Source organism: Mustela putorius, unplaced genomic scaffold (genome assembly GCF_011764305.1).
Source record: "Mustela putorius furo isolate JIRA1106 unplaced genomic scaffold, ASM1176430v1.1 tig00003962_pilon_pilon_pilon, whole genome shotgun sequence".
In the NCBI taxonomy this organism is placed as follows: Eukaryota; Metazoa; Chordata; class Mammalia; order Carnivora; family Mustelidae; genus Mustela; species Mustela putorius.
The window spans coordinates 9,457,990-9,472,010 of record NW_025422106.1 but is presented as its reverse complement, the minus strand read 5'-3'; the positions used below and the strand labels follow the sequence as shown (position 1 = coordinate 9,472,010).

Sequence of the window (14,021 nt, the reverse complement as noted above, 5' to 3'; positions counted from 1 at the left end):
AAATTTTGCCCATCATTCAGAGTTCCTAACTTTGGTTTTTATTTAGAAAAGCATGCTGTTTACTATTCTACCGTCATCCATCTTTGTCAGCATCCAAGGCCACAACTCCAACTGAAAGGCCAGTGATGCACTGCAGATAGAGTGCCCCAAAGATAGTAAACTCTGTATAACATTTGTATGGATTCCGAACCAAGCAGAAATGGATTGGTGAGGCCCTAATGCCTTATAGTAGGCCAGGCAAAGAAAAGACAAAGAAGACATGATAGTGGCAGTGGTAGTGGGAAAAGCAAAAGCTTGCTCCATTCACCTTTCCCCTCTGCAGAGGTTGGCTCACATCTAATTTAGGACAGGAAGAAATCAAGTGAGTGCAGGGATTTTGTGTCCCAGCAGAGAAGCAAAATCAGACTTGATTATAAGTGGTACTCCCAGTGGCCTTGGCAGAGCCAAAGACTAGCATGGGTAATAAGACCCTTACAATATCCCACTTGGAACCTGGTATGCCCTACCAACCATGTATCTTCATGGAATTAAAAGAAGGATGTAAGGCATATGGGTACAGAAGTCACAGTGGATCAAGCAGGGGTCTGCATGCATGTTCACCGTATGTCCTCAGCAGGTACCTTCAACATCACAGTCATGATGCTGTGCACAGGCACGCTCACCCAGGATGGACAGAATGCTGGTAGCCCACTCTGCATGTCTAGCTAGATTAAAGACAAGATGCCTGGGTTTACATTTAGGATTATCAGCACGATGGGATCCACCTTTACCTGACCCAACAGGTATTTTGTAGGTACTCAGGAACCCGATTGGGAAATGATCTGATACAACAAAAGAATATTCTGTTTTTCATAGCTCTTGTTAATCTGTTTGGCAAGCACATAATGTCCTCAAGCTTGCTACGAATAAAATGCCTAATTATCAGAAATGGGGCTTCCCCACTCCCATTCTCGCCTCTCCACATGGACATGTATGTGCTTGTGTGCGTTCTTCGTGGACTGCCTGCAGCTAACTTTGGAAGATGCATATTTTTTTATATCATTTAAACCGCAGCAACACACGTACATTTAAAAAATAATCAGTGAATTAGAAAGCCCCACCATTCATATGAAGAAAGACAACAATAAATTTCACTTACCAGTTTAGGTTGTTCGAGGCAGCAGAGGAACAAGTTGTTGGTAATTGTCCAGCGCTTTCATTCAATAAATCACATTGGCTTTGCTTTCTCCTGTGGCTCAGCCTCTGCGCAAAGCAAGCGAACCTCCTTCCTATTCTGTGTAAAGAATAAAATGCGAACAGGATCAGTTCAGGCAAGAGCTGAAGTCCATGATCACTAAGCTACTCTTGCTGCAAAATAAAAGAGCAAATGATGCACAGGGAGGAAAGGGGAGAGGAAAACAGCTTGGCTTGAATCTAGGTGTATTCTCAGGACTGCAACCCTGAGAAGGCTTGGTTTCTCAATCTCTTGTGCATGTAGTAAAAGGATGCCATGACTTCAGTGTGTCCTTAGCCTATTGTGTTTGTAAGGTCCATTAGGAACGGCACGCAGGGACAACAAGCTTCATGGCAAACAAGCCAGAATCAGAACTGGCTGTCACTCAAGGATGAGCAGAGGGGCAGCAAGGCAGTCAGTTAGTTTTGTACTCTATCAACTGCAGGCAAAGAAATATCGTCTGGCATCCAAGAGCCCATCCAGCAATCTGTGACTGCAAATGATTGACAGCTCTCCTGGGACCAGACACCCCCTTACTGCCACAGCTCCCTGGGACGAGCAGCACACAGGTGGCCACCGCATTCCTCCACCTAAGGCACCTGTGCAATCCTTTACATGCTCCCAGCAAGAGCTAAGAAAGCTTCCAATCTGGTCCGAGCTGCTCAAGCATTCCTAGAGTTTTCGCCTGAGCAGGTTCTGAGGAAGTAGTCTGCGTATCTCGGACTTAAGACATGAAGAGGCTCAGTCTTAGGAGGAAGATTCCAGTGCTCCTTTCATGCCGGCTACGTATGGGTGTACCTGCCTCCTTTAATGACGTTATGCCGTACATGACTAATGAAACACAGAGAACGAATTTCCTAGAAAGCCACTTATTTAGGCAGTTATCATGTTTCTCTCTGAAATAAAATGGCAAATGACTTTCACAGGCTGCTTTTATGTTAGGGAGACATTGCTGATTGAGAGCATATATTAGCAGCCCCCCTCCCCCCAGCACACAGATACACACACACAGACGTCCCTAGCAACAGCATTAAGGATCTTTCTAAAGATCTCTTCAGATTCTCTCTCTGCCAAATGAAAGCTTAGCTGCTATGATGACTTCAGAAATAGTTTTGGACCCTTCTACTAGGCACTGACTCTGGTATGTTATTTATACTGAGAGCCAAATCAACTCCCAAATTTTGAATGCAACTCTGTAGCAAATCAGGAGAAAGTCTTAGTTATAAACAAGAGGGTGGAGTGTTAGTCTTTTGGCCTGGTAATTAATTAGAATCCTGGGAATGGCATCTTGTGTTCCTAAAAATCCACCCCTTTCTAGAGACAGCATTTCATTCTGGCGGCTGACTCGTCCTAGACAAGTGTCTGCTCTGCAGTTGGGATCTGAGGCGAAACTCCGTGACTCATAAAATCTCCCATAGAGGGGCGCAGGTTAGCTTTTCACAATTGTCTTACTTTTTCTTTTCTCATTCGAAAGGCAAAATCTCTCTTTGGAATATTTTTTTTCCCTCTCCCTCTTCTTAGACTTATTTGTCCATGGAAGCATTGCTATGAATAATCTAATTTGGCAATATTCGTGCCCTTGAGGTTCAGAAGGCTATTTTTTCAACAAGGATTAAGAAAGAGTCAGGCTACCCTTTTGCAGCTTAAGCCTAAATGATTGCCAGGTAAAACTTTATCCTTATCTCTAAACAAACTTTGACTTTAATGCAGATTTACTTAAATTCCGTCTGCTGGGGAAAGCCAGGTGACTGAGTCATTCTACTAAGGTTAGGGGCTGCCTCCGAGGGGTCATGATTCAATCTGCCGTAAAAACCTAGGGAGATGAAGCTTTTCCAAGAGCAAATGCCCAAGACTGAGTCATGTTCTGTCCATTGCACTCATTCATCTATTTATTCCTCAATCCGCTCTTAACGAACAGTACTTAAGTTTATTAAGTACTCAGTCCTTGTGTCACATTGTGCTAAATATTTTAATGTTACCAAAAAGCTTATCAACGAGAACTAGCAAAATTCCCTGTAATTTGGCTCTGCCTACCTCTGTAGCCTAATTTCTTGCCCCCTTCCTACTCGCCCTCCATGTGTAGCCTTTTTAAACGTCGTTCAGATCCTTGGACATGCCATTCTATCTCTCAATTCCAGAATCCTGCATATGATATTCTTCTGCCCCAATGCTCGGTCCCATGTGTCTGGATAACTCATGTACAGCGCTACAGTCTTGGCTTAAACATCACCTCTCTCCATGATACTTTTCTGGCCCTTGGGCTGTTAGTCTCCCCACTTTGTGGTCCTAGAGCACCTTCTTGCCCTTCGTGATATCCATCACATTTTGTTCCACTTACTTGCTTTACATTAGCCATCCCTATTTTGCTCTAAGAGTTTAAGTGTGAAGTCTCCTATTTACTGCTCGATTTCCAGGATAGCAAGATTCCTGGCACATAGAAGGCATTCAATAAATATTTAGAGAGTGTTTGGTTAAAGTGCTTAGCATGTATCTGTTGAATGAATAAACCATTTCAAAGAATAATAGTGGTCCTATAATTGAAAGGGACCCTAAAGTACCCTTAGTGCCATCTAAATTTTTCTTGCCAACTGGCCATCCAGTGCAGTCTCACCTCCTCTAATTATTTCTTCTCGATTCATCTCAGCCCAGAGTGATCACACACTTATTTTGTCCCCTGGCCTCCAGCACTCTCACGGCATATTCTTGATTTTTGTTTTCCAGCTGTTTCCCAGCCGTTGTTTCTTCTCTATAGACTAGTATTCCCCATAATGCCAAGCATAAGCCTGCAGTTATTTGATGCTTGATACATTCAATAGCAAATATTTGAACAGGGAGTTAAATGATCAGTCTTAGGTGCCTGGGTGGCTCAGTCAGTTAAGCATTTGCCTTCGGCTCAGGTCATGATCCCAGGGTCCTGGGATAGAGCCCCACGTCGGGCTCCCTGCTTAGCGGAGAACCTGCTTCCTCTTCTCCCTCTGGTACTCGTCCTGCTTATATGTGCGCGCGCTCTCTCTCTCTCCCCCTCTGACAAACAAAATCTTTAAAAGACACCATCAGAGTTGCACTTTAGGAATATTACTCTGGTATTGGGGAAGAATGGATTACATTGGCCAGGCTAAGACAGGACTCTAATAATGACCACAGCACAGAGATAGAATTTAAAAACAGCTTTGTGTTTCTTTCCCTCCGCCTCCCCCCACCACCGCACCCTCCACATCATAATACCCGTGTTCTCATCTGGAACACTGAGAATGTTTGTTCCACACTCAGCACTTCCCCTCCACCCAATTCCACCCCCAGAGTTAGCTCACTTGCTTAAGTTATTTGTGAACATGTCTCACTAATTCAAGCTCCTCTGAAGACAGGGATTACATTTTAGTTCATCTGTATCTTCTTTCTTTAGCCGTTACACTGCCTGGCCTGGTGTCTCTAGAGAGTTAAGTGCTCAGTCAGTATTAAGAAAAACACATTCTTTATGCAAAGTGCTGGATAAAGCACTAGGATGAGGCGGGTTGAACAAAGATGAGAGGTCTCTTTTTAATGATAAAAGGGCTCTCTTTAGGGAGAGAGAATCAGTACTTCCTTCCTAGATGCTTAGGGAAGATTCACAGAGAAGTTCGTGTTTGCACTGATCTGGCAGAATGAAGACCTCTAGAGGTTCAACAGAAGAGAAGGAAATGGAGTTGATGCACAGAATCCCTAGCATGTTTAGGGAATGACAAGTGATCCAGCTGGGCTGGAGAACACGTGGAGGGTAAGATCTAATGGAATTCCAGCTGCAGAAATGCCGGGGTGGGATTGGGGTATGTGTGGATTCGATGTTAGAGTTTGGACATTTTTCCTAGAGGTGACAGGGATTTGGGCAGGAGAATGGCAGCACCAAGGATTAAGCTCCCTCTGGTCTAGCCACTGAGGCCCAAGAACTGAAGTGGGGAGAGCCAGGAAGCAGGAAGATGTGGAGGGCCAGGGCCTGTGGAACTGGAAAACAGAAGCTGACCGTCGGGCACACTCTAGAGGCGGACCTGTCAGCGGTGCAGCTGAGAGTGAAGGAAGATGGGAGAGGGAGTAAGCAAGAAGCTGAAGATGGCTTGAGCGTTTTAATTTGTGGGACAGCAGATGATGGCGACCCCAAGGATGTGGGTGCACAAACACAGGGCTAATGTAGGCATTCATGACATGGTCTGTGCATCTCGTGAAGGTAGAGGCAAGAGCAAGAGGCCAAGTCCTTGCAGCCATGTGGAAAGTGCCTGGACTGCTCTGAAGAAGCCATTCAATAGTGGCCAAAGAGGTCAGTTCAGGCTGTGGTGGACCAACTACCCCTGGCAACAGGCAGGACCCTCCGCAAGGGAACGGACACAGAGTCTACCCAGAAAGAGGACTTCCCATCTCAGAGTTGTGGAGCTTGGTGGGAGAAAGTCTAGCTGGCGATGAGGAGTTTGAGTCCTGGAGATGCTTCTCACTGGCTGAGTGACCTTGGGTAAGTTATTTTCTATCTACCAGGTCTCAGCTTTCTGACTTGGCAAGTAAGGGAGTGGGGCCAGTTACTTCAAAGGCCCCTTTGGTACTCTCCTCTGATTTGTGAAGTGCCACGTTGAGAATTTCAGGATACTTGTGAAACGAGGCCAAAGCCCACCAACATCAGAGGCTAGCAATGTCCACTCTCTCCTGCAAAACCATGCCCCATATTTTGAGAATGTTCATATATCACTGCAAATGCATGTCTGCCCTGTGGTTAGTTCTATGTGGTTAGTTTGTAAGACATAAATTTAAATTGATCACTTTTTGATGACCTTTTTCTAACAATTTTTCACTCTTTTTTTCAGCAAAGTTTTTTTTTTTTTTTTTTTTTTTTTTTTAGGGGTGCCTTTTCATCGGAGTCTCAAAATTAAATTATGGGAAGAAAGCAGCAGTCCCTTACTGTGGTCAGCAAAGAGTCTGGCCAGCCTACTTCCGCTCCCTAATCTCCTGACCTTCCTCAGGGCGCGGCCACTCAGGAACAGCTCTGATTCTTTTTTCAAAAATAAAATGTGCTACTTATCAAAAGCTGCTCAAAAGGAGACAAAAAAAAAAAAAAAAAAACCCAAAAACCTAACACCCCAGGGTGTATCTGAACATGCTTATTATGTGCGAAGTTGTTAGTCATGAATGTAAAACTCTTCCTCCTCCTCCCTCTCAATTACTAAGCCCCAAAGAAAAAAGGAAACAGCGGTGGGGGAGGGCAGTGGCTATTCAGTCCAAAGCAGACCTTTTCAAAAGGTGCAGACTGTTCATAGGCATGCTATTTCTTGATTATTTTGTTTTAAGCACCAGCTGACCTTTTAGACTGAAAGTAAAGGTCCCAAAATATCCTGAGAAACTCTCTTGCCCCCCTCCAACCCCGCCCTGCCTAAGTCTCGGAGACTAGACTCATGACGTTCAGAAAGACTCTTCAAAAAGAGATGGGCCGTGTGACTTCTGCTGTGATTTGATGACAGAGTGTTTATCTGAACTAATCATGTGAGATTTTCCAGTGCTGGATTTTTGAGAAATGGGATTCTCTTAAGGAGGTTACAAACACTTCACTGAAAGCTTTCCAAGAACGGCTTCATGCCGCCTCTCAGCAGCCTCTTGCTGGGCTGTAGCACCGATGTGATAATCAGGGTCCGAGCTTCTGAAAAGTCTTCTTGTTCTGGCTGCCACCCTCCTTTCAGTCATCATAAGAATTCTCAAACTATGAATCCCCTATTGTCTGTGTGAGCCCAGGATCCCCCACACCATGCCGAGGAAGGAATGTGAACCTCCTAGGTCTGGTCCTAAGCCTCAACCCTGTCCAGCAGGTCACAAAGCCCCATTTATACTCGGCTCCAAAGTTTTATCATAATTCTTTATCTGCTCAGCCCCATATATCCTCTCGGGCAGTCAGGAGACGTTCGGTAATGAAGCCCATTTATCCTCATTTTCTCAATCGGCACACTTACGGTTCTAATATTTATGTTCACACTGTCCTAATTTTGAATGTCAAAGATACTATAGGAGACAAGTAGCATTGCCAAAGGATAACTGAAGTAAGAAGTGTTCACCAGAGACGGAGGTGCAATCTGCTTTGTCATACTACCAATCACTGCATCACCAATAGTTAATTTCAACAGCATGGTGGAAATGTAGGAACAAATACTGCCATTCATTCGACCCCTCCCATGTGGCGTGCAGCACCAGCACTGCATTCTCCCACTCTGCGAAGAGGACTATCCGCTTTTTACTGGTGAGGAAACTAAGGCTCAAAGAGGTTAATAAACTGGTTTCTGTGCATTTGGGGGCTGAGCTGAGACTCAGACCCAGACCTCTGACAAAGAAGCTCAAAGCATTTGTACCTCTCTCCTTTGCCTCTTCCCAGAAATACAGTTTGTGAGTAATTTTAAATTAGTATAATGTAGCTATTTTTCATCACAAATACATAAAGAATTTTGAACTTAGGGCTGTGAAAAGGTTTTGGCCAACCGAATATGGAGATCTGTTCTGGTATTAGCACCCTGCTAGGTCAGAGTAAGAATTTGTGGCATATGGTTCACCTATCAATAGGTGGCAGTATTCACCTAAATCTCTCCAAGAGGAATCCGCACAGGTCACTTCTCCTCACAACCATCCCCAAGGCCATCTACGTTCTTTGATGCACTGGATTTTATCATAAAGAATAGCATTTACAATAATTGAGCTGCTAACTGGATCTTCACCTTGCCTTTGGAGAGTGAGATCTGGACTGTAGTGGGTTGTGTGGTAGGGAGACGTGCCATCACAGAGACCTTGGGACCCCCCTCCATTCACGACATTTGTTTGGCCATTTCTTTGGGGGAAAGTCTTTTGTTTGCAACAGGAAGCCAAAGATGATTTGTGTCTTCACCTACTTTAAGGATGTTATGCAGAATTTTTGAGTAATTTAAAAATAAAATCATTAATGCCCTAGGATTTGGTAATTCAGATGTTTGTAATTCAGAGAAAGTTTGCTCAGATCAGGATGATAAAGCAACTGGCAGACCTCATGGTTTCCGTGTGGTTTCAAAATCTATGTATATGTACACGCACCCGGCAAATGAATGAATCTTCACCAGGATGCATGAAAACTGGGTCCATAAAGTAGTTAAGTGCTCAGTACACAAGTCAAAGTGGTCAAGTTGATGAGGTCAGACGACTGAAGCTTAAATGACCACTGGATTTCAGGCAGACTCTTCTCTTCCCCCTATTCCTATGTATCCTCTTCTCTTTTTTTCTGTAAAGAAAATCTTGGTATCAAAAATACCTTTAGTTAAAGTATTAGTACAGAATCTGTCTCTATTTTCCAGCTGCTTATAATAAGAGTCAGCCGGGTAGGATTTCGTTTTACAAAGTCAGGAAAAGAGGTGTGGTGGCTGATAAAAGTTAGATAAGCTGAGAGAGTCTTAGGCCTATTTTTATGTTGACTTCCCCATATTCATTTGGGATACCTGGGATTGATTGTCAGAAACAACCAAGAAGCAAAGAGATATTAGATGAGGAGTCCTGACTCTCAGAAATTAAGAAGGTGACTAAAGAAGATTCTCAGGAGACAAGGTTCAAAAGAATTCAGACTGGCTGGTGAATGAAGCCACCTTCAGATGCCTCAGAGACGGCATCTTAACTCTCTCTTTTAGGTTTCCAGATGGAATGAGTGTCTTTCTCTCCTCCCACTGCAGCATTTGTAACTAAGGTTAGCGCGCTCTGTACAGTCTACCTTCGCTAGAATTACTTGAGGCCCCATTTCCCTTACTGGACTGAGATCTCCAGGACAGCGGGACTCAGGCCTCCCTAACTTTCGATTTTGCCTCTCAGTTCAGGGACCTGGGCCTTGTGTATGGTAGATGATGTGCAACACATATAGGTTTAGTTGAACTGAATTAGAGAACTCAGATAAACACATTTTACACTTCCCTTCCTAGATTTGAAGAAAAATTGCAGCTCGGGTGTTAGAAACCATGCCTGGGTCATATTTCTTGTTTGTCATCTGGCTCTTTCATTTTAAGATTGCATTGGTAAGTGACTACAGGCATATCATGCCAAAGCCCACCCCATGCCCCAGAACCATTAGTTAACTGATTTTATATCCTTGGCAAAGCCACCTTATTTTGTAGGATGCCCTGACCACATGAAGGTTAAATGCAGAGGTAGGCAAAAAAGCTGTTACAAGGGACGTTAAGTGACCTGCATCTAGTAGATCATTCCAATCACTAATGTTTCCTGCTTTTGTGGTTTAGAGACCCAATCTGCACTGAAAAGCCCAACACTACAATGCTGTTTCCTAATGGTAGCTATCATTGTTTCCCATATTAGGGCATAGCTAAGCACAAGGGGACATTCATCTTCAAAAGCTTACAAAATTACATTCAACCCATTAGGCATATCAGGAGCTACTGCCATGCTCGGGAAGTGAATTACCCAGCTGAATATCACAGGCATAATGAAGCTGTCAGCAGCAACAGTGCAGTCGTAGATTGTCTGATTATGTGTTGACTATGCTGGCCATTCAGGGAAACACCAGGAAGGAAACAGTTTTCATAGTGTCCACCACATTCTCAGCCCTGTCCCCAGCCTGGGTAATAAACCTGATATCCCTAGAAGCACATGGAAAACAACAGCAGCAGCAAACCACAAAGAGCATCTTCTTATTCCTGGCATGGCTGGAGTCTCTCCCTTCCCGTGGCTCCAATCTGTCATCGTCTTTAAAAAAATGACCACGACAAGGAGTGTAAGTTTAGATTCTGGCCCTCCAAACAAACATCTCACAATGGGCTTCCTCAGCCTTTGTTAACCTCAAAATAAATAGCAGTCCAGCAAGAAAGCTTTGGCTTCGTGGGTGGGATTTATACCTCTTCTTTGAGTCAAAGATGGAGGCAGGCTGAGTTGTTCCTTTCTGCACAAAGGTCTGCCTGAGCAGGTTGACAGGTAGTATCTCTTGACATCAACTGGAATCTTCTCAAAGAGTTTCCTGACTTGAAAAAAGCAAAAACAGGGGTGCCTGGGTGGCTCAGTGGGTTAAAGCCTCTGCCTTCGGCTCAGGTCATGATCTCAGGGTCCTGGGATGGAGCCCAGAGTCAGGCTCTCTGCTCGGCGGGGAGCCTGCTTCCCCATCCCCCACCCTCTACCTGCCTCTCTGCCTATTTGTGATCTCTGTCAAATAAATAAAATCTTTTAAAAAATTTTTTTAAAAAATAAAAAATAAATAAAACAAAAACAAAAACCCCAAACCCAAAAAACCCACAGAAAAACAAAAAACAAAAGCCAAACAACTTGAGGCTTTCTCTTCTCACCTCTCTAGAGCTGAGCAACTCCCAGCTCTAACATGCTCTGATACCAAGAGGCTGCTAGAGAGATTAGCATATAAAAAGAGTCCCTGCCACAAAGACAAAATGCTTTATTTCTATCCAGTGACTCTTGGTTTGTATTGGAAATAGGTTCTGATACTTCAGAACCAATGGACATGAACTTTCTTTCCCTGGGGTGCAATGAAATCTGCTTTTAGCATGCATTATTTACCAGGAGTGCTTGCTTTAAAAATGAAAAAGAATATAGATGTATCTCATTCATTAATAGAGCTCTATATCTATTCAGACTTTCTTTGGATAAAACCAGCAAGGTATTTCTATTGGAGGGGCTGAGGTTCTTTACGTCCTCACCAACCATACTGCATGAGAGCGTTGGATCCTCTGATTATTGGAGGTGGCCCCATGCAGTGGGTAGTAACTTGCATGAGTAATCTGGGTAGTTTTGGTGGTGAGGCAAGCCATAAAGCAAATTCTTCTCTTTCCACCCTCATTTGTTTTTGTCTCCTGAGTACCAACCACAATGAGTTTCTGTAAATTCATCTGGGAATACTATTTTCCGCTTGGAGATTAAGTCCAGGTTTAAGTTGGATTCTAGATCCTAAGACCAAATTTCAGAGAGCATCCCCTGACCCTTGGTTAACTGATAAATAAATCTCAGGAGGTCTTCCCTCTTTCCAGGTTTTCCTTCTCCATTTACTTTGCAGCCCGAGAATCCTTTAGATGATCCTGTGTGGCTGGCTTAGGATCCAGTCTCCTGCCAATGGCTCACCTGCCCAGCCCCGGAAGAAACACCTCACCCACGTGACAAACAGTTTATGTCTGTGAATTCATGACACCAAATCTTAGTAGAGAGGAGAAGATTCTTTGTAACTAATCACAGTGAGAATTCAAAATGCTGAAATGTTCATTGTATTTGCACCTTCAAACCTGGGGATGAAGACCTACAGACGTGTGATAGGACCCGGCGGTTATAAAGGGGGTCTACACCATCATTTAAAACCTGGACTGCAAATGCCACTTTACCCACTGGAATTACTCTCTGCTGAAAGGGAAAACTTCCCCTTTCTCCTGAAAATGCCGGATCAAGTTTGCTGTACAAATGTCAGAAGCAAAAAGGCATTTAATGAACTGGAGAAGAAAGAAAAACCGAGGAAGAAATAAAAGGAAAGTTAAAGAGGTTGTAATAGTATTTTTAAAGAGGCTTTCAAGATTCATCTTGTTAACTTTTAGCCTCATCTCTCTTCCTGCCTCCCCTCACAGACGTTGGCACAGTCCCTTTATTTCTGGCCTAGTTCTTCTGTCTCCAGACTGCTGCCCCAACTTTCCTTTCTTCACTCTTGTCCCAGAGTCTGAACCCCCATGACAGCAGACCCATACGGGGTTGAATGGGGTACTCTGGCCACTTTGTAAGATTGCTCCACAGAGCTTTTTCAAGGACCGCATATGCCAAGTACTCAAAGTAATTCTTCTATGGCATTGTCAGATCGACCGGATGCACCTCTCAGGAGAGCAAGGCACTGAATGGAATTAGAGGCTCAATGGCTTATTCACTTCATTCATTATTTGGGGGAAACTCCAAGACTCTGCTCAGAGAGGATTAAAAGGACTGCAATGGGCGCCTTCCATCAGGGCTGCCAATCTCGCTGGGTCACCTTCCTTTTGGTTTGAAAGGAGGTCAAAAAGTCTCACTTACTTCTTCATTCCTCCACATTTAAATTCAGTGTATCAAATACAACCACAGTTAGTTATTCCTAAGTGATTTACCTGAAACATCAAGGAAAAGTAGGGATTTTCATGTCATGTCAAAATGCATTTCCTTCTCAAATTAAAACACACACACACACACACACACACACACACACACACCATTACATATTCACCGGCTTTTCCGGATATATAAGTGAGAAAATCAAACACTTGAGAACATTTACACTTTATCAGCCAAATACGAATTTTGTGCAATGTGGCATATGGACAGTAGAAACTGTGGCTATTTAAACCGATTAAATCAAAACCACATAGGCTATAAAGAATTATGTGTAGACTAGTGAAATACACTTGTCCCGAACAAGAAGAGTTTATTTTGAGCCTGGCAGCACTGAGTAGTTGAGACAGGGCAGATTCCTGCCCAAGGTGGCATCAGGGGTCACGCAAAGATCCCACACTTACAATGAAATGATTTTGAGTGCTGCTTGAAAAAGAATCATTGCCACTTTCAGTTACCTTAAAATCATTCCCCTCTTCCTTTCTCCACACCTATACCTTTTTCTGCCACACTTCTCTGTCCCACTTCCTTTTCCTCACTCTGTCTCAGAGCTTGAATCCCTTTTTAGGATCCTTTTTAGCAACTCCCTTTTCTCTGGGATCCACAGTAGGAAAAAGTCTAGGATATAGGCAATGAAATGCCTTGGGGACAGGATATGTGGCTAGAAGTCTTGGGTTTGCTACTTGTTAGCAGGGAATCTTTGGCAGGTCATTTGACCTCTGAGTCTCAATTTTCTCATCTATACAATGGAATGAATAGTAGTCACCCTGCCAAAGGCCTGGATAGATACATTAAACAGAATATTTTAAAATGGCCCCATAAGTACATGAAAAGGTGCTCAACTTGATTACCAGAGAATTGCAAAATAAAACCACAATGAGAGACCAATGTACGCCGTGTAGAATGGCCACCATCAAATGTTGGTGAGAATGTGGAACAACTAGAATGCAAAGGAGTGTGAAATGGTATAATAACTTCAGGGGATTGTTTGGTACTTTTTTATAAAATTAAATATGATGTACCTTGTGATTTGGCAATTCTTCCTTGGGTTTTACCCAAAGGTAAGGAAAAGAAATACCCACAAAAAGACTTGTAAGACTGTTTATAGCGGCTTTGGTCAAAACAGCCAATCTGGAAGAAGTTCAAATGTCAGCAATAGGATAACAGATCAGTATTATAGGATGATAAAAAGGAATGAATGAACTACGAAGCCACATAACAATGCGACTGAATGAGTCTCAAAAACAACTGCTACCAATCCCCCCCACCACATTACATTGAGCAAAAGAAGCCAGACACAACAGAATACTTACGACATGATTGCATTTCTATGAAGAAATTTGGCAAACTGATCACATCAGGGATAGAAAGCATAACAGTGGTTGACTAGGCCTGGACAGTGGTCGAAGAAAACCATCAGGCATGTTGGAAATGTTCTATATTTGATTGAGGTGTTAGTTTGTTGGATGTATTCAATTACTGAAACATATCAAGCCAAACACTTAAAAAATCTATTCATTTTATTCCATGTCAATTTAAAGAGAAAAAAAAAGGTCTGCTCTAGCTCCTTTACACAGATGTTGGAAGACTGAATGAGAAACAAAGGCAAATGGAAAATGCCATGTACATCTTCGTTGTTGCCATCTGAGTGATAAAAGCAAACACAGACTAGGTTATGGGCAGGCACATGGAGATGAGCATCCAGAGGCCCTGTGCAGATCCCCGGATGTGA

The 14,021-nt window shown here is 43.3% G+C and overlaps 1 protein-coding gene across 1 annotated transcript in view; it reads right to left on the bottom strand.

The window, feature by feature from the left end:
* Positions 1-14,021, bottom strand: part of ANKFN1 (ankyrin repeat and fibronectin type III domain containing 1) — a 251,754-nt gene that overhangs the window by 155,445 nt on the left and 82,288 nt on the right. The window contains exon 2 of the mRNA XM_004747354.3: positions 1,139-1,273. The gene's annotated coding sequence lies outside the window, so the exon portion shown is untranslated. The remainder of the gene's footprint in view (positions 1-1,138; positions 1,274-14,021) is intronic.